Here is an 18,746-nt window from a genome sequence, read left to right on the forward strand (position 1 = left end):
AACAGGAGCAAAATTAGGCGGATTAGAGATAATCTTGCTCTGGAGTGGCATAACTTTAAGCTGAATAATGCCTGCTTTGAGCCAGTGGTTCCCAACCTTTTTAGACTGTGGACTGGAAGTGACCGCGGACCAGCAAACTGAAGACCGGAAGTGACTGGCATAGTCTGGACAGGCAGCCAACCCTTTTTTATACTCAGTACTATGCCTGTCACTTCCGGACTTCCACCTCTGCCCTAAGGTATGAACCCTGCATTCAATTTAAGAAGCTGTAGACTCCTATGTAACACCATAGTAGGATAGCAAAGGAGCTAATGACATGCAAAATGGTTTGTTTGTAACGCTCCTGTGTGTGGAGAGGGGAGCTGTTATTTTAGAGCCTAGAAGACAAGAGAGAGGAGTAACCTTTATTATTCAACCCCTGGGTATGTGTAAATAAAGGCTGTGCAACACTACCAGTTTAGAAGCTCCTGAAATGTGCTTGCTTCTTATGAATCCTAAAAAAGTACACTTCCCCCAGGCTTTTCATCCCTTCACATGGGGCAAGTACCACTTCCATGAACTAATTTTATCTAGGAAATGAATGACTGAAGACTCCTTCCTCGAAGTCCCTGTAAGAGTGCTGACCAAGAAGCACTGATCCCACCAGACCATGAAGCCTTCCTTTCCCTGTCTGGCTGCCTGTCCTGGGGTGACCATGGTTGGTCACCCCAGGAAAGGAATGACTGGCAGGATTTGCTGCCTCAACTTTTAATTGCCAAAGTCTCTTCAAAGTAAAGAAGCTGCAATGGGTGAGCAGGAAAACAAGGCCTTCAATTACCTGAAGGTAACATCCTTGAGAGGGGATGGAGCTAGACTGTTCTCAGTGGTGGCAGATGACAGAACAAGGAGCAATTGTTTCAAGTTGCAGCAAGGGAAATTTAGGTTGGATATTAAGAAAAAACTTGCTTACTAGGAGGGTGGTGAAACACTGGGACAGGCTACCCAGAGATGCTGGGGAATCTCCATCCCTGGAGGTTTCTAAGATGGTGCTAGACCAGTGGTTCCCAAACTGTGACAGAGCGCGCACCACCAATTTAAAACAATACAACCTTAAATACCACCAGCAAATGTGGCAGGTATTCAGGTTGTAGCTGTATTGATCTAGAGGAAAAGGCAATCAGGACTGGTAGTAGAGAGGATATCTTTTATTAGACCAATAAGATTTTTGCAAAAAAAACCCCCAAAATACTTAATTGCCAGCTTTCAGGGACAAACACCCTTCATCAGGCACTGGAGAAAAGAGTGCAAAAGTTCTGCTGGGTAGAAATGAAAGTTCATATTTCATGGGATTTCACAGAGGAGTCAAATGTTTCCGTTCAGCCTACAGTACCAGCAGCAAATGGTTGTCATTTAAATAATTATAATACATCCGTTAACCCATACCACTGACAGGTTGTCCGCCTACCATCGGGAACCACGGGGCTAGGCAAAGTCTTGGCTGGGATCATGGAGCTGGGGCTGGTCCAGGCGGTAGGGCCCCTTCCAGCTCTCACTTTCTCTGGTCCCAAGCCGACCCCGCAACTCGCCAGACGCGGGTGCACGAAGAAGTGGCGTCTTGGGGGTCTCGGCATGACGTGGGAGTGATGTCACAGCGCCCCGCGCCCCTCGGACGAGGCTGCCCCCGGGACTCAGTCGCGCTGTCCCGTTGGGCTGGCAGCAGCTGCCCGCGCCCCGCAGCCGGGGCCCCGACTCTGCCATCCCGCGGCGGGGGCGGGGAGCAGCAGCTGCCAGGCTCCGCCGCCGGCTCGGACGAGACGCGGTGCAAAGCGCGAGGCTCCGGCGTCAGCTCTCCCGCCCCCGGGGGGGTTGGCGGCCGCACGTCGCGGGCTTCCCCGCGCAGCTGGCTCTGGCTCTGGCTCTGGCCCCTGCCCCGGTCCGCCGCGCCGGCCCCTCCAGCACCTCTCCCGGGCAGCCCCGCGTCCGCGTTACTCTCCGCAGGTGCGGGAGCGCCGCACGAGGGCGCCTCCCCGAGGGGGAGCCCTGGCCGCGCCCCGGCCCCGGCAATGTCTGCTCCAGCCGCTGAGTCTACCCCCCCCGGCTTTCCACCTGCTACCGCCCACCCCCGAGTACAGCCGCACCCCAAAGCGAAGCACGTCCACAGCCGGGGCCGGGCGCCAAGCCGCGCACGCGGCGGGGGCAGCCCCCGCGGCTGCTTTTCAAAGGAAAAACCGGGGGGAGTTTGGGGGGGCGGTTCCGGAGGAGCAGCCAGCTGGAAATGCCGCGGCGCCGCTATTGCGAGGGATGCGGCGTCCCCCTGGGCTGCGAAGCGAAGTCCGGCTGCGGTGGCGGCGGCAGCAGCGGGGCGCAGGGGCGGCAGCGGGGAAGGGGTTAATGGCCGGGCGCCCCCAGTCGCGGCAGCGCTGAGAGCCCGCGCGCGGAAGCGCCCCCACCCCCGCCCCGCGCGAGTTACAGCCCGCGGAGGCAGGCAGGCAGAGAAAAAGGAAGGAGCGGCCGCTGACGCCCCCGCCCCTCCGCCGCTGCCGCCTCCTCCTCCGCCGCCGTCGCTCGGACTCGCAGCGCATGAAAGTTTCCCCCGCGCGGAGCCGCTGCGAGAAGCCGGGGCCGCCGCGGCTTCCCTAGCCTCGTTGCCGGGAACTGCTGCTGTTGCTGGAGCCGCCTCCCTGCCTCCGCTCTTGCCGGAGCCCGGCTTCGACTCTGGAGGCGAGCCCAGCCCGCCCTGCGCTACCCGGGAGCCGGAGCCGGAGCCTCTGCCCTGCGCGGGCCCCCTGCCGCCCTGCAGGAGGGGAGCTGTGGATTTGTAAGGGGGACCCCCCCCCCCGCCGCCTGGTTTAGTCTTTCTTTACGGACGTTACGGATCCTTGAGGCCGTCTCAAGGTAAGAGATGGGGAGTAGAAGCAAGGTGCGTTGGGGGGGGGGGGTAACTTTTGGGGCAGTGGAAGCCCTTGCCCTTCCCTGCCTGCAGGGGAGAGGGTGAGCCCCTGCCTCCCTCATGGGGAGGTCTGGGGGAGATGCACTTTTGGTGTCTCATGGCATGTGTGTGGCAGGGTGCGCACACACACCACACACACCCCACCACCACCACACACACACACTCACACACACACATAGACATATGCCTCTCCCACACACACGCAGACGCACACACACACACAGAGCCATAGACCCACATACATAGACACACACAGACCCACACATGGACCCACACTCGGTTACATAGACAGACAGATAGACACAGCACACCCTCCCCACGGGGTTACAGGCTCCCCAGGTCCTTGGGCTCAGCTCTCCTGGAGCTTCCCCTCTGTCCTGCCCAGTGGAGCCTCTGGAGGGAGCCCCCTGTTCTGCCTCCAGGCAGGTGCACCCAGTGCTAAGGTTTCCTTGCCAGGATCCTTGCCAGCAGCCATCCCCCTCACACCCTCCTTCCTGCCTCCCCAAGTCCCCCCTTGAAAACTTTCCCTAATTAAAAGGCTGTCCCATAGGCGGGCTGGTCCTGCCCTGAAAAAGAAAGGTGGGGCTGGGCATGCTGGCAGCCAGGAGGCAGGCTACTGAAGGTGGAGATAGGGAGGTGGATGGTTCCTCTGGGCCTGATGCAATAGCCCTAGCTGTGAATCATCTCCCCTGGAGGGGGGCATCCTGGGCACTGCAGGGCAATCCTGATTGAATGGGAACCATCCCCCACTTTTAGGGTGTGGGGGAGAATTGAACTGGCACAAATTGCAGATTTTGTTGCAGGGGAAGCAGGATCAGCCCCATGCTTGGGTTTGGAAATATTTTTGGGGGGGGGGGAGGGAGGGGGATCCTTTGTAACTGGCATAAAGGTGATGAAACACTTGTGCCCAGGGTAATGCCCAAATGTGTTTGTCTGTACGTGCATGTTAACTGCCTCGCGATGCCTGTGGTTCTTTTACCCCAGAGGATGCAGAATCTGCATGTGCCATGTTTTGAGAGGGACCTTGACAAATACAAGTGTAACTGGTAGGGAAGAGGATGCAAGCGTGGGGGGGGCAGAATTGCCACCTAAGGGGCTATATGCGTTAGGCTTGCTGAGCTGAAAGTTTATATGTCAGCACTTGAAAAATATTGCCCCACGTTTGCTGGAATATTAATACTTGTCAAACGATCTTAGGTATTTCTTGCTGTCGCTTTCCATGTGAGGGCAGAAAAGAATTGAAATGCACTTATATATTAGTGTGTCATGCTTGTGGTGGGCTTCTAAAATGTTGCTGTTACAAAAAGATCACTTTCACCTTGCCTTTTTTATTACAAAGGGTCAAAGCGCAAACATTTTTGAAAGAAATCAAATTGAAATTTGTGTTAACTGCCATCAAAGCAAGGTGGCACGGTGTTTGTCTGTGCCTTTGACGTAAGAATGAACCACGCAGTTTTTATTCTAGTTGAAACTACAGAGCTGTGCTATAAATGTGAACGTTGGCTAATGTAGTTCTCAAGCCTCATAATGCTTATATAAATATGCAATGAAGATAGAAAGCAATGTAAGAGATGCCAAGCGTAGTCTCATTTGAGATCGGGCGTACATACACAGACATGTTGTGCAGGGACTGAAAAAGGAAACAACATAAAAAGAGTTAGGCAGGTGAGGTGGAGCAGAAGGAATTAGATATTTTGCTGAGCTGCCATACACCAACACAAATAATGTAAATTAAAGGAGCATCTAAACTTACAGCTCTTCAAATCAAAACACTAATGCTCCATGAGAGACAACACCCATTCCCAGAAGAGCAGCCCTGTATATCACAGGCTGCTGTGTAGTCTGTTCTGCTGGATAGCTCCATGTGGCTGCATAAGCTGGGAATTTCCTGACTCTTTATTGTGTTAATTAAAAATAGTAATCTAACTTCAAATCTGTTTTCAAATTATTTCTTTTTTTTTATACATCTCAACTTCTTGTTTAAGAGCTATATATTTTCAAATTGGCTGAACTTCAGTATCGCAGTGAACCCTTCATTTATATGAGAAAAATTAAATACAGCATTCACTCTATCTCAGATCACCAGTCACAAATTGGGAATAAAAGCTACAAAGAAATAGAAAAAATACAGTGGGATGTGTGGGGCATAGCTACATGTGAGCCATGTGTTTTGATATAACGGTAGATATTGTGGTACATTTATTTGTTCTAGAATCTAGACATTCTATAAAAGGGCTCTAGGTGGAAATGTTTTCCTGTGTAGTAGAAATAGGAGGTGAAGTATTAGAGAAGCTTGTCAGTGCCAGATAGCTATCTATGAGCTTTCTGCTAGCAGTGTCTTAACATGTAGCTATGAATAAGTAATACTGCACATACTTGATGTGTTACAGGTACAATTTAAGAGCAAATTGATCTGATCTTTATAGTTTGAAGCTGTATCAGTCTTTTAAGTCACAAGGTAAATAAGGGTAAAATTTAGGGAAGCCTGCCTGTGACTTTGTGATACATTTTAGAAATGCAGCTCTTGTGTTGGCCTGTGATTTTCCTTTGGTTGTGTTAAAACAACTAGAATAATTTAACTATGGGGTGTAGTTAAAATATGGAATATTGCAGGTAACTGATCATTTGTGCTATTAGGATATTTGTACTCTGTGTTGGGTGCTTGTATTTTATTCCTTCAGGCTACCTAAAGAACTGATTCAAAGCCCAGTGAAGTCAGTGGAAAAACTCCATGTTACTACATTAGGCTTGGTATCAGGCCATATGCTGTGTGATTAGCTGGTCCTTAGTGAGCAGCTTCAGTATCTTGTAATTCTGTTGCCAATAGTTACAAATCCAGATTTGGATCAATGAAGTGGGTCTAAGTGAAATTAAACAAATTGTTAATGCTATTTTGATAATATTGTCATCCTCACAAATGACCTGTTAAATTGCAAGAATAATTATAATCTAGATTTTTAATACATCCTATTAAATACTGTATATTTCTCAACACGCTGTCCATTTCAGATAGTATATACACATTCAGAACATTTATATAAAAAATAAAATGTGGGTTTTTTTTAACTTATAGTTAGTTATTTATAGGAATTAGCTTTTAAGTGTAGCTATAATTATGAAACTTCACAAATTGTTGTATACTTCTAATTATTATGATGACTTTTAACCATTTGTTTTCCAATACATTTTTCAATTCAGATCATTTGACCCAATATTTGGGGTTTCATTTGTTTTTCTCATTCACAAGAAAGAAGAAGACTTTCTCTTTTACTGAGAGATAAATGACTGTATTAAAAATCCATTGAAATAAATATGAGATGAAGTCCATAACAAGTGGAACTAAAATATTTAAAACGCTGTAGACACTGCTTCTCAAGATAGATGTTTCATGCAGCATACAAATCACGTGATAATTTTAGTAGTTGCACTTTTGTCTTTCTGGATGTTAAAGTACTTTTTAAGGAATTATGCTTTGCACTATTCAAATAAAAACTAAATTAGGTTGCATAAAATTTCATGTACATAGTGATCCCCATGGATACTTAAATTTTTCAGCTCTTCAATCCAAAGAAAAAAGAGACTTAGAAGATAAAACTGACATCAGTGTTGCACAATGACATGTCAGTGACCTAATTTCTATTGGTAGAATGGACATATTGTGCGGTATATTTTCTTTCTTTTTTAGGAACAAGCATGTGAAGTAATAATTCACTTGACTATTTTACAATCAAATGGATCAGAGTCGTGTGTTTGATGAGAGGGCTAATCTTTAATCCCCTTTGAAACTTGAAATAGTCATTTGTATCTGTATGTTGCAGGAGGTTTCATTTACATATTGATGTGCTGTGGCCTGTTTCATTGTGATGATTCTTATAAAAATTATATTAGGGCAAGGCCATAATTTGATGAATATGCCTTACTCTGGGAAGGAATTTGCTGAGTGATTAAAAATATAACATAAACATGCTATATATATATATAGTGTGTGTGTGTGTGTGTGTGTGTGTATATGTGTGTGTGTATATATATATGTGTATAAATAAAAGATTTTTTAAAATTAAACATATTCGGGTATTTTAAGTTCATTCTGATTTTTTTTTAATCAACATTTATCCAGTGTTCTAAATACTTGTTAGCTAATATATAGGAAAAGTGCATGTTGTTTTAGCTTGCAAGGTTAAGTCAAATGCCATTTTATTCCCAAGACCATAAATGACATTTGTCAACGTAGAATGAAATTATGTTTTCTTTAGTAATTTAAATAAGCCTGAAAGTAATGGGCATCCAATTTGTACATACAGCGTATTTATCACATGGTTTCTGGGAAAGAAAGTAAGTTATTTTTCAGTTATAAAAATAACTGAACATAACTCATTAGCTCTCAAACTCAAGACCAAATTTACGGTGCAACAGAGATGCATGTAAAATACTAGCACAATTTTGTTCTCAGTAGTAACCTTATAATATGTTTGAAAAGTTTATATTTGACTGGACAAAAGGAGTCTGTGTCTTTATAAAGTCTTATTCTATTATTTTGTTACTATGATTAACTGTGGAATGTCTGTGTTACAGTCTGCACAAAAAGGAATAATTAGCATAAAATCTGTATTGCTGTCTCTGCATCAGGGAAAAAACAACAGTTACTTGTGGTAAATGCTTTATTTAAAATGTATATGCTCTATTCTTCAAGTTTTTAAAATGATTTTTTTTCCTTCAGTAGAAAATACCAGCTTTTTAAAGCAATGTTTAAAACATTAGTGTGGAATCATAAGTTTCCTATAAAACCCTGTCTAAATTTCTCATCCTCACTTATGGCACTTAGATATTGAGCAAAAATTGTATGTTTATTGTTGCGGTAGTAGATTTTAAGTAAAAGTAACAGCTGGTGTCCAACAAATGGCTCAGTTTTGATTGTAGAAACATAACACACAAACAAACAAACAAAAACAGAGTTTCAAGAACCTCAAGCTTTAACTCTGAAATCCTTGGACCAGATGATGAGCAAAGGCACAACCTAGCATCAGTGAGGTCAACGCAAAGGTTCCCGCTCAGTTCAAGAGGTGATAGGCTAGGTCTCAAATCTCTGCTCTTTGGAAAAATGTTAATTCACAAAATGTTAATAAGTGCATCCCTGTTCTTTGACTTCTCTGCCATAATTGAACACCTTCAGTAAGGATTTACACTGTTTATAGGAACCTATCCCAATGTGCTATATCTGTAGCTGGCCCTTTCTGTTTTAGCAATGTAGCAACTGACCGTTATTCATATCTTTTACAACTCTTGTTTTCCCAAGTTCTAATTATTCTTCTCTCTTGTCATGTCTTTCCATTTTCAATTTCTCCTACTGCTGAGGAAATGGCATGGTCTTAAACAAATGGCACAATGCTGTGGAATGGTACCTCAGGCTAACTGTGAATGAGCTATTTTACTAAAAATGGTGTACAGGGTGCAAGCTACCACAGGGCTGTGTTAGTGTGGCCAGAGGTTAGTGCTGCTTGGTCCTGAGCTGGCATGTGTAATGCTATCTTGGATATCACTTTTTGACTCTGCCTTGCTCTGTGCTTTCTTCGAAGTCGTGGTTCGGTGAAGTTTTAACAGGCTACCAATATGCAGAGTCAACACCTTGAGGAATTGACTTTCTTCTCCTTTGAAAGGTAAATTTCAGTCAGGGACAGCTTAGCACTACTACATGGTTACAGTTTTCTGGAGTTTTAGAAACAGCATACAGAAAGGCTCATGCTTAAAGTAGAACTTTGTGTACCTGGTGACTGAGATCCACACAGACAAAACATCCAAAAGAAAGACGGTTACTGTGAAAGAGGTAACTATCGCCAGTGTTAGCACGGGCAGGGAGCGGGGGCGTAGAGTGTGCCAAGGAAGTGAGAAGTCATGCCTTATTAGAGGAATTCACTAGATTTTCATTCTTCAGCAATGTGTTCCATGAGTTGGAAACTCCCACGCTAAGAACTCTCTGTATTGTTATAAGAATGAAAACCAATTCCCTTGCCACATATGTGAATATCACTTAACTGGATCAGCTTCCTTCAACTCTCACTGGACTCCCTAATCTCAACTCTTGTTGATTTATCCCACCCTCCCTTTCCCATGGTCACAGTTGAGAGATGTACAGTGAAACTGTGCTAGAGGCCACGTTCTCTATCTTGTGTGAGGAGGAGGGGAACCCATTCTATACCACATCCTTTTCAAAGACACCTAAGTTGCATCTCTTACTCTAAAACATTTCAAGAGCGGTAGTGAAACAAAGTAGTCCCTCTTCCTTCAACCGCTCCCTCTGAGGCCCCTCCTGCTCCATCTTTCCTAATCTGTGTGTGTTTGGAATATGATAAACACTCGTTGTCCCCACTAGACCTACTCTCACTAATCAGGCCTTGGGCAGTTGTTTGGCTTACCTGGAATCAGACCGGACTCAGTGACGTGTTCTACTACTTCATATCACTTGATATATCAAGTTACATTGTGATAGGCAGATGTTCAAACAGGACAAAACATACCTAACTGCTATCTCTCTCTGAGAACTACAGAAGCATATGAATTTAGGAAGCATAACTATGCAGGAGAATGGGGGCTTGGAAAACCTGTATGTTAATGGCCAGAGGGGATAACTTGTCTATCTGAGAAGTGACATATCTTGAAAGGGCTTGACATATATCAATGTAGCTTCACCAAAGTCATTGGAGCTACAGTGATTTGCTGCACCAGTCTAGAATGAACAGAATGTAGCCTAATCTTTTGGTGGTGTATGTAGCCTTCATACTGATAGTATTGATAAAGGTTTTTCAGTGGGATTGCTTAGCTTCTGCATTCTGATATTTCCTTTTATGACCATCTGGTGGGCAATACATAGACATATTTCCAACCTTGTAATTCCAGTGAATCTATGCCCTGTTTATTGTAATAGCAGTTCATTCCATTAGTAGATTTGGGGAAATGTACTTCTCTAAATTAGTTATTGGCATAATTATGCATTTTGAGAATGAGATTGCTTCTTCATCCTATAGTAAAATCATATAGCAAAACTAGCGAAAGAAACGTGGATACAACTAGTATTTTTGAAAGGGAATAGTAGCATTCAGACTCTTTAAAAACCATAGCATTATGAAAACATCTCAGGTTTATAGACCAGGACATGTGGCTTTTAATTATTTTACATTCCTTCATAAATTAAATGACCAGCTGTATACTGCATAAATTCTTTAAAATATATTTCAGGAAAAAAAAGTAAATATAAATGAGTGCTGTCATTTTTTAGATTTCCCGATGATTATTATTGAAATTGCTAAGTCATTCTTACAAAGTGATAGTTTACCATAAAGGTAATGTGCCAGGTTGTGAGACAAGAAACAAGCTTTATTAAGGCACAGAATGTGTCTTATGATATCCAAGAATTTCTACATTTTGGAGCAAATCCTACTCTATTAAAGTATAAAACTTGTTTCCAATAGAGTTATCTCTAATTTATATTGGTGTCTCTAAAACCAGAACTGCTATAATAATTGAAAATAGAAGCTTTGGAAAGACATTAAAAATCGTGGTTTAAGCTTAAACCAATCTCCAGTATAAAGGTCAGGATGAGATCCACTTGGAGATCAGATTAGTCAAAATCTACTATCATGAAGTTCTTGTGCATTCTTCTGAAACATCTGATGCTGGCCACTGTCAGAGATGGGACGCTGGAGTTAAGAGAGGTTGCATCTGAGCTAGTATAGAAACTGCTGTGAATAGGAATTTGGGTCCATCTCATTATTCGTTTAAAGTCTTATAACTAACTCATGCTAGTTGTAAATACATTTTAGGGATTATAGAATTAACAGTAGAGAAGAACAATGGAATTCTCCTCATTTCAAACTGAGCAAAGTCATAGATTCATAGATTGTAGAGTCGGAAGGGACCACAATGGATCGTCGTGTCTGACCCCCTGCCCCTGGCAGGAAAGAGGACCGAGGTCAGATGACCCCAGCCAGGTGACTATCTAGCCTCTTCTTGAAGACCTCCAAGCTAGGTGAAAGCACCACCTCTCTTGGAAGCCCATTCCAGATCCTGGCCACCCTTACTGTGAAAAATTTCTTCCTAATGTCTAACCTAAATCCACTCTCAACTAGTTTACACACATTATTCCTAGTCACTCCCTGGGGCGCCCTAGTAAACAGTGCATCACCTATTCCACATTGACCTCCCCTAATAAATTTATAGGTGGCCACAAGATCTCCCCTCAGCCGTCTCTTGTGAAGGCTGAAGAGATTCAGCTCTCTCAACCTCCCTCGGTAGGGTCTTTCCCGAAGGCCACTAATCATGCGAGTGGCCCTCCTCTGGACCCTCGCCAAATTCTCCACGTCCCTCTTGAAGTGTGGCGCCCAAAACTGGACACAGTACTCCAACTGCGGCCTGACCAGTGCTGCATAGAGGGGGACCATCACCTCTTTTGATCTATTAGCCAGGCACCTGCTAATGCACAACAAGGTGCAAATTGCTGTTGAAGATATTAAATAATACCGGTCCGAGGACTGAACCCTGCAGGACCCCACTGTCCACCTCCCTCCAGTCATTCCTGTTCTAAACCAGTTATCATTTTTCTTTCTAATTTCTTTAATCTCTTTCTGCTTAAATTAATTCATGTCAAACTCTGGAGCATCTAAACAACATCTTAACAGAGTTTGAATTGTGGTTAGGTAGAAAAATACAGTTAGCTTTTCTTCTAATGGCATGCCAACAAGAGTAAGTGAAAGCCAGTGGAAGAAGATGAACAATGGTAGTAAATTGAAAGTGGGAGCACCCATTTTGTACAGTTTATTCAGTAGCATAGGGAATGTAAAGTGGCCTCATGTGTGTCCAGTGTCTTTGCATGTGTTCACAGGTGGCAATGCCTTGAGATTCTTAAAATCCAGGTTAAGAACTTCTGGGTGAACAAGAGAGAGAATAAGGACATGTCAAAAATAGCTGCCTTTAGGAAGCCAGTGTGATGCTGCAAGGAGTTTAATGGAGGGGGGCAGGGCGGGGGAGGAAACAGATTTACCTGAGGAACTGATCTTTCAACACATGATCTGCAAACAGATGTTGTCCTTGTCATGCCAGAACAATTTTTATGGCAGCACGAAAGGCAAGGGGACAGACTTCCTTGCTCCTTGTCTTGTTCCAAATGCTTAAAAATGTGAGCACAACAATTCCTACTAATAGTTTGTGTCAGTTAATCATGGAGAAGATCTGTTCAGTTATGGAGCAATCTCTGCAGCCTAGGGCTGCTCGTGGTCTCCAGCTATTTTGGGCAGGTAATTCTGGGGCGCACATTTAATGCTGCAGAGCAAGGAAACCCCATGTGGTTACTTGCTCCACACTTGTGAACTCATGCCCCAGCAGTTCCCCAGCAGGGATGCATCCTGCTACAGCTGATCCTGTGACAAAAATGATATTTATTTGTAGCCATGTAGAAAAGGAGTGCTGAGCAAGCCATTTTGACAGAATGGGAACTAGTTGGGTGGTCTATTAAAAAAGCTGTGGTGCTAGGAACTTTATTATAAGGAGTGCAGATAGTTGATTGTGCAGTGATTTTTTTTCTAAGGGAAAGATAGACTTGCCTAACAGGGCAAGGTATCTAATCTCTTGGGACACAGAGAAAGTATGTAAACTTTTCTACTTGTTTCTACTAACAAGATAAGACACTGGGAACATTCAGAAAAGTAAATGTAAATCTTTAGAAATAAGGTTTAATTGAGTTCTTTGTTAGCAGTTTTTCTGAAATGCTTCTAGTTCTATACACAGCCATCCAGACTGGGGCAATTAAACATCCTTGTTCTGCAGGCAAAAAAATTACATTGAGAAGTACCTTAATTTTATGACCACCTGAAACCTGAAATCTTACTCCTGCCTTTGTCTAAGGTAATTTGCATCATCAGAGCCTCACAAGAGAGTTGAGACTCCTTACCAGCTAAGAACTTCTGCCCAGAGGGTTTTTTCCATCTCTTCCTCTTTGAAATCCTGTGAAATATGAACTTTCATTTCTACCCAGGAGAACTTTTACAATCTTTTCTCTGATGCCTGATGAAGGGTGTTTATTTAATTGCAAGCTTTTGAGGACATTTTTTTTTGCAAAAATCTTGTTGGTTTAATAAAAGATATCACCTCTGTCCATGAGCCTTGACTGCTTTTTCCTCTAGACCAATACGGCAACAAGCTGGATACCTGATTTTATTGGGCAGAAGTGATAGTGTTCACTGTTTAATAAAAATAATTGGTTTGTAGAAAATGAAAACCAATGAATCCCCCCAAAACTTAATACTCAGAGGAGAGGACCAATAGTGAAGTAATGAGGATTGTTCAAATCAGGCACATAGATGTACTAGAGAAAGCTAAAGGACAAGTAATGAGTAGTAGTAAAAATTTAAAATAATTTTGCTATTTAGCTCATCTTACTATGGAGGTGTGGCTGTGAGCAGGTAAGGTTGTAAGATAGTATCTGTTCTTGTGTCAGATTTAGACCTGCCTTTCATCAGCCTATATCCCACACATATACACATAAACCATAAATGTATTTTGTGTTTTGAATTTTGCTTGATCATTAGCAACTTTGGTAGGAGAAATATGAAGGAAACTGTTCAAATAGGTAAGGAGAAATAAACATTGATTCAGGGCAGTGAAAGTAGTCAGACCTCAGAGAGTCAGTGGGCCTGCCTTTACATACAGGCCTTTGTGTCAACCCACTGGGTCTGCTTAACAGCTAGGCTACAGAAGGGGTAAAGCAGGTTTCAGGGAAGCTAAAAAACATCCTTGTCGCAGTTTCTTTATGGAGGGTGATGTGGAAATAATTACCTTAGAGTTCCTTTATGCAGGTAGTGAAGAAGTAAATATATCAAAATAAAATAGTGTTGAAACAACTGGAGAAATTACATCACAATAAATTATAAGGGTCAAATGGCTTACTTCCAATGACTGTGAAGGAAATGAAGAACAAAGGAGCTGGGTTACTGATACAAAATCTGTAATTTATCATTAAAAGTGATGGCTATGCTAGAGGGTGGCCATCTGTTAGAAAGGTGTTAAGGGTGATGCCAAGTAATATTGATGGGTGAGTTCTTTTTTCAGCACCAGGCAAATAATTGAGAAAAATCATTAAAAGACAAAGTTATAAAACAGCTGGGTGAGCATATGATAGGAACACCTTGACAAATATGATAGGAGAAAACCTTCAGAGTTTCTGTATGAAATAAATCATGACACTAACCTTTTTGGTTGCCTTTGAAAAAGATCGCAGAAAGTATCGACAACGCCAAACCAGTGAACATAAACTTTTAAATAGCTGTTGTTATAGACCCTGCCTCTGCCTTTACCACCAATTCAAAAAAGCACTTATACATAAGCTAAACATTAAAAAGAATGAATAACTTTTATTGAAGATTTTGTGAACAGGAGGCAGGAGTGAAAACAACTTAAACTAGTGTAACAGTGTAAACTCATACTTAAATACTTCATAGAACTTGGGTCGTATTATCTCACAAAATGATAAAGAAACTTAGTAAGCATCAGGGTGAAGAAGGAGGCTGTGAGAACTAATAAATGTTTAAGGCCTAAGAAATTGAGTAGAAAAATATATTATTCAGTATATTTATCTTGAGGAGGTGTTAAAAATAATTTGTAGAATTTTCCACTAATAGGAAACGTATGTTTATTTAAACTTAGAGAAAATTAGGACTTACCCAACTTGGTAACCGGCCAACATGATGGTAGATGATGTTCAGGTGCCCAATAGAAAACACAGTTAAAGTGATGGACATTAGGTACTGTCAGGAAAATGAATCTGATGCCATAATAGGCAGTTCAATTAAAATATTTGTTCTGTGCATTTTGGTGTTCTTATCAATGTTAGGCTTTTTAAAGGCGAGAGAAACATATTGCAGGTTAATAATGTTACAGCATGTAGCTTTTTGCAATACATTTTAAGAGTCTTCTCTACTAGCAATTTTGAATTTCCTCTCTACTGTGTTTTGGAGATGGAATCTTGGGGCATGGGCACGCATAAAATGTGGTTTAAAGTTGAAGTGGACAGACATACAAGCCTGTTTAAATAAATTTAAGTCTGCCTAGAGTGGTTTAAAATCAAGCACTATTTTTAGTTAATTCACTATAAACTGATCAGTGTGGAGACCAAGCATTGTGAGACACAAATTGAGTCACTTCTCCAGGCATTTCACGCTGTATTGGCAGTCTTTCAGATCTTCACGGTTCTGGATTCCGAGGTTGGTCTGCCAGCAACCTTCTTTTCTTCATCGTGGTTCATGGCTGGAATGCTGGAACACTAATTCTTGGGAGCAATGAACTTGTCTTCTGCTTTGGTTTAAAACTGTGGGAGCTATTAAAAAAAGTCATTGCACTGTATTTGGTTGCAAGAAATATCTTAATAATGTGGCAGGCATATTGAAAATAATGCTAGAAAGGGAAAATCAATTCAACAACACATTTCAGTCCTACATTAGGGATGTTTAAGTGGTGTGATGATTTCTCTCCTTGAATAATTTCTTCAATGTTGGTCGTCTTTCACAACAGGAAAATATAACCAAATACAATTGAAGGAAATATCTTAGCAGATTAAAAGATTAGAATTAAAGTAACAATATCTAAAATTACTCTAGCTCAAGAAAAACGCCACAAATATTATGTCTCATGGTTAAAATCCCACAAGAAATCTTTCCATTACCTCATATTACACAATTGGTTAGGTATGTTATGGGAACTTTACCTGTTTCCTTGTTGGTCAAAAGGGATGCTAGCTGACAAGGATTGAAAATCTAATTTCAGTAAAGACATTGTTAGATCCCTATATAAATTAGTACACCATTGACAATTTTGACTTGTGTTTGCTCAGACTTCCGTAGGATTGTTTTTGGAATTATGCCCAACTATAGTTAAAACCTTATTTCGTATTGTAAAGGGAGGGAATACAGCAGCAAACAGCAGAGGACCAGTGAACATGCCAGGAAATAGGGGAGTTCTCTGGTTACATAACTGCTGCAATCATCATACTCAACAAGTAGTCATCAAAGTCCCAGTATCTAGTTGGGAGGAGGTATCAGGTGGCATTTGCCAAGGGTCTGTCCTGGGTCCTGCATTGTTTAATGTCTTCATTAATTATTTGAGTGATGGGATTGAGTGACCACTTAGCAAATTTGAGGATGACACCAAGTTGGATGGAGTTGCAGATACTCTGGACAGTAGGGCTAGGATAAAAAATGACCTGGTTAGACTGGAAAAATGGTCTGCAATCAATCAAATAAAATCCACGAAGTACAAGTGCAAAGTCCTGCACTTTGGACAGATTCATTGCATGTACAAATACAGACTGAAGAATGACTGGCTAGGCTGCTGTACTGTAGGGAAGGACCTGGAGGTGACAGTAGATCATAAGCTGAATACAAATCTGTGTGCTTTTGTTGCCAAAAAAAAGTGCCAACAATATACTTGGTTGCATAAACAGGAGTGTTACTTGCAAACTAAAGGAAGTGATTCTTCTGCTGTATTCAGCATCCGGGAGCCCTTACCTGGAGTATTGTGTCCAGTTTCAGGCCCCACATTTCAAGAATTATATGGTCAGTTTGGAAAAAGCTTTGGAGGCAAGGCTTACAAGGAAAGGCTGAAAGAACTAGGATATTTAGTCTGGAGAAGAAAAGACTGAGGTGAGGTTTGACAACAGTCTTCAAATGCCTGTAGGGGACAAGACTAGGAGTAATGGTTTCAACTTGCAGCAAGGGGAATTTAGTTTGGAGATTAGGAGAACTTTCTGGCTATGAGGGTTGTCAAGCATTGGAACAAGCTACCTAGAGAAATTGTGGAATCTCCATCCCTGGACATTTTCAGGAACAGGTTAAACAGGCACTTAGTTGTGTTGGTTTAGTCAGGGGTGAACCTGCGTTGACCAGGGGCCTGGACTAGATGACCTTGTGAGGTCTCTTCCAGCTTTACTTTCCTATGATTATATAGGTAGTCATAGCCAGCTTTCATTAGACAGTCCCCATCCCAGTCCCTGTAAATTTAAATAGGAAAATTGGTCAGACTAGTTCCAAAAAAACAACCTTTGAAATTTAAATTTGTATCTAGGATTTTTGTCTCATTTTAGCTCTTAACTTATTGTTATCACCCTTTCTGTGTAATTTGTGTGTGTGAATTAATTATTCTGTGTTACTTTGGTGGGGGGTGGGGGTATTGTTTCATATAATAGTATGTCAGTGGTGACAGCTGTTTCTCCTGTAATTCTGGACCCAAAGGAAGGACTTGAAGGAAGCAAACCTGGTCTTTATGCTAAAGGTAGCCTGTCTTATTATCAAGCAGTGATGATCTCTACAGGTTTAAGTCTCTGACCGTATTTCCATTATATGGGAAATTTTTATTTCCCTGATAACTCAGAGAAGAGAGAGAGAAGATATTACATTTTTATAGACAACTAAAAGTGTTATCTGAATTTTCAAATTACATTAATTTATTTCAGATGAAAAACATCAAAAAGTCTCTTGGAAGTACATATTGTACATCTAATGCTTGTTCCCACACTCCTAAGCCATTGATTACAAAAGCCTGTACTAAATGATTTGTCTGCCAAAAATAGGTAGACTGCTTTACTGCTTTGGTACCCATTTGTAGTATGCTCATAATGAATGGGCATCAAAAAGGGAAATTTAACAGGAGTTTGGGAGAGTATATGAAATCATAACTTACAAACAGGAGTGAAGCATAGCTTACCCATTGCTGTTCTTACCTGTGGGCACAAGGCATAACTCTTGTTCACAGGTGAGATAGATTTGGGCCGCTTGGTTCACTTAATGTTTACATTAATCAGAGATACAGGAAACTATAAAATCTCTCATATGTCATATAGACCCCAAGCCCCCTAGTGAGTGTCCCAAATTTGCACCATGTCCCTGACTACTGGGTTGTATATTCCAGTGTGTAACTTAGCAAAAATTGTGTTTTTCACATAATACTAAATAGCACCCTATTGACCAAGGAAGCTGATGTGTGCTGTGAATTCCAGTTATTGTACGGAAAGGACTAAGACTGTTCCTGGTAGATAATATTATTGTAATTTTATTTATGTATAATTTTTACAGTACCTGAAGTGCATCCATAAACCAACACAGCTACAACCTACACCCCTAAAGTGAACTTGACACTGTCAGTGAATAAGGAAGCCATGTTCTTGCCCTGCAGATCTTGTTCAGCAACTTAGTAGATGACAGGTAGGGAAGTGACAAAACATGGGCCTGGGCAGTGGTGTACAACGTTTGCCTTGTAAGTTCCACATTTTGATTCATGTCATTGTGGTTGGTTAGTCTGCCCATACTCCCAGGGAAAGTGAATATCTCTTGGGCTCCCAGTACATTTGATAGAGAAAACTAGGCAAACTACTGGTGCACGTCTGAACCCTTCCACTTTTAGTTGAACTATGGTCTAGTTTCATTACCTTTAAGCACAGGTATGTAACACTGGTACTCAAGCTTTTTGGACCAGTCTGCAGGGCAGATCAAGCCCCAGGGTCCAGCACTCCCCCCTGTCCCACATATTGGGATTGGGCCCCAGGGGTCTAGCGCTGTCCACTGCTGGCCCTCTACTCTGGGATTAGGCCCTGGGGCCTGGTGCCGTCCTTTCCCCATCCTGTGCTGGGATTGGATACCTGATCCAGCTCACAGGACCTGGAGCCACCCACCTAGTCAGGAAGGAGCCCATGGCTTAGATGACACAGTGCTGTGGATCAGATCTCTCCCAAGGGCTGGGAGTTGAGCAGCCTAGATGTAACATTTTTGTGAAGGAAAGGAAAGTA

General features: G+C 42.3%; 1 protein-coding gene across 4 annotated transcripts in view; it reads left to right on the forward strand.

Moving 5' to 3' along the window:
- Positions 1-2,670: 2,670 nt before the first annotated feature.
- LINGO2 (leucine rich repeat and Ig domain containing 2) overlaps positions 2,671-18,746 on the forward strand; it is a 993,495-nt gene continuing 977,419 nt past the window's right edge. For all 4 annotated transcript variants that reach the window (XM_019490748.2, XM_019490749.2, XM_019490750.2 and 1 more), the window contains exon 1: positions 2,671-2,874. The gene's annotated coding sequence lies outside the window, so the exon portion shown is untranslated. The remainder of the gene's footprint in view (positions 2,875-18,746) is intronic.

The sequence above is a fragment of the Alligator mississippiensis genome, chromosome 3 (genome assembly GCF_030867095.1).
Source record: "Alligator mississippiensis isolate rAllMis1 chromosome 3, rAllMis1, whole genome shotgun sequence".
NCBI classification, from domain to species: Eukaryota; Metazoa; Chordata; order Crocodylia; family Alligatoridae; genus Alligator; species Alligator mississippiensis.